This window comes from Babylonia areolata, chromosome 2 (genome assembly GCF_041734735.1).
Source record: "Babylonia areolata isolate BAREFJ2019XMU chromosome 2, ASM4173473v1, whole genome shotgun sequence".
Taxonomy (NCBI): domain Eukaryota; kingdom Metazoa; phylum Mollusca; class Gastropoda; order Neogastropoda; family Buccinidae; genus Babylonia; species Babylonia areolata.
Window position 1 is genome coordinate 33,058,014 of NC_134877.1, and position 2,500 is coordinate 33,060,513.

Here is a 2,500-nt window from a genome sequence, read left to right on the forward strand (position 1 = left end):
AGTGGAGAAGAGAGGACTGGCCGTACTGAGTGAGTTAAAAAAAAATGCATGTGATAAAATAATCAGCACTTTTCTTCTTCTTCTGTATGTTGTGAAAGAGGAGAAAACTATTGAATTCTACCTAATTACATCACAGTGTTGTGTACTTGTGTACTTTCAGACTGTGTATTGCATTTGCCAAGCCAGGTTTGTTTGTTTGTTTGTTTGTAAAATTGCCATGTCTTGTTTTGGATTTAATTCTTGTACGGTATTTTAATGCCTACTCACTGTGATTGCTATATATGCATATTTTGTATCTGAGGCTTACATAAACTCAGTATTTAATTCATTCATGGGTTTTTTTATGTATTCATATCGAATTATATAGAATTCATTGTTTATGTAACAAACACCAGAAATGGATTCCCTGTGTTGAATGTGACAAACTAGACTGTATTCTGGTTTCTGGCTTCTATTTGGGGGGGCGGGGGGGGCTTGTTTACCCCTCTTCCATTCTCATTGCTCGGAATTTTCCTTCCTATTTCTACAAGCAGGTTCACTTTTAAATCGTTTAACAACGCCCTAACGCTACCCCAAGAAAGAATGATAGTGGTCTTGTTTGTGTAGATCGGAATGCAAAGTTCGCACATTGTCGAGAACACTTTTAGCTCCGCAATCAAGGTTGGGGTGAAACGCTGTTAACGTTGTCTCTTTCGCCGTTCGTATGGAGAGAGTTAAAGTTCCTGAGGCCGGGTCCGGATGTTAGAGAGAAAGTATCGGAGGAATGGAAAGCAAATGGGCCAATTAGAAGGAGACTGGGCCAATTGTTGTAATTCCCGTGCCTTTTTTTTTTTTTTTATCCGTAATTAAAGTCATTATCGTCAGTTAGGAGAGCGAGGACCGCAGCACGCCGTTTGTCAAGTTTAAATGAAGTGTCATTTTGTATTACTTACCTACGAGTGTCATTTTGTATTACTTACCTACAAGCGTCATTTTGTATTACTTACCTACAAGCGTCATTTTGTATTACTTATCCACAAGTGTCAGTTTGTATTACTTACCTACGAGTGTCATTTTGTATTACTTACCTACAAGTGTCATTTTGTATTACTTACCCACAAGTATCATGTTGTATTACTTACCCACCAGTGTCTTTTTGTATTACTTACCCACAAGTGTCATGTTGTATTACTTACCTGCAAGTGTCATTTTGTATTACTTACCTACTAGTGTCATTTTGTATTACTCACCTACTGCATATTCGTCTTTCCATTCATCATCCTCTAACTTACCTGCCCACAAACTTTCGTATCTCTTGTTTGTATGTATATCATTGTGTCTGTTGAAGTGGGCACTATATAGATGTTATTATTGTTTAATTTCAGTTTTAAGTTGCATTGATATAATTCATGTCGAATTCTCTTCCAGAGAAAAAAACAATCATCATTTGATCTTATCTCAAGACGAATTATCATTGGACGATAGGGAGAATAAAGTGAGGAGAGAGAGAGAGAGAGAGAGAGAGAGAGAGAGAGAGAGAGAGAGAGACAGACAGACAGACAGACAGAGACAGACAGACAGACAGACAGACAGACAGACAGACAGAGACAGAGAGAGAAAGAGAGAGTTCATTTTAGGGTTACGCCTCTCATGAGTGGAGTGTGAACAAATTAACAATAATTATGATATTAATCATAATAGTTATCAAGCATACATGCATGCTTCCTACTTACTTATATTTGCTAAAATAAGTTTTTCAATTGCTTGTTTTTGAATGTGTTATGCATTTATCACGTGACAAAAACCGTGGAAATAAGGAATCTCCACCAGCTATCACGGAAAGGGTGAGGAGGAGGGGGGAACCCGTGACATATATTATATCATTAATTGGTGACAGAAATATTGTCACCAACTTTTAAACATAAAGAGAGTCATGAAGTATACCTTTCGGGTGGAAAAAAATATCTCTACCAGTTATAACACTTAACAGATAATATGGATTTATAAATTTCGTTAATCATCGACTCGTGGCTGTGATAAATATGGGGATGATACCATTTAACAACAGTCACAGGATTTGCGCCATGAGATGTGCTTTGCTATGCCATCTTCTGTATCAGATTATATACTAACGATTGCATAAACATATCATCAACTATTAACGGCATGACTGACAGGATTTGAGACAGATGGGAGGAGTCCTAACTCCTATTATAGCGAATCTTGGGAAGCTTTTCCTTCTGCTAATTCTCATTTTCAAGCTCCTTGACCGGGGAAAAAAAAAAAAGAAAAAAAAGAGAGCAGAAAATGGTGTTTTAAGTCAAGAATCATTACCCAGAACAATTTGCCCCAAACTGAGAAAAAGTTCCGGGGATTTACCACATTCTGATCAGATGCGTGAATTTTTCAGCCTTCCTGATTTATTTCCCTTCTTTTGATGATGTCATCAGTGACGTAACTGTGTACGTAAGTATTACGCCCCGGTGCATGTCAAAGTGTTTTAATAAATTTTATATCGGGG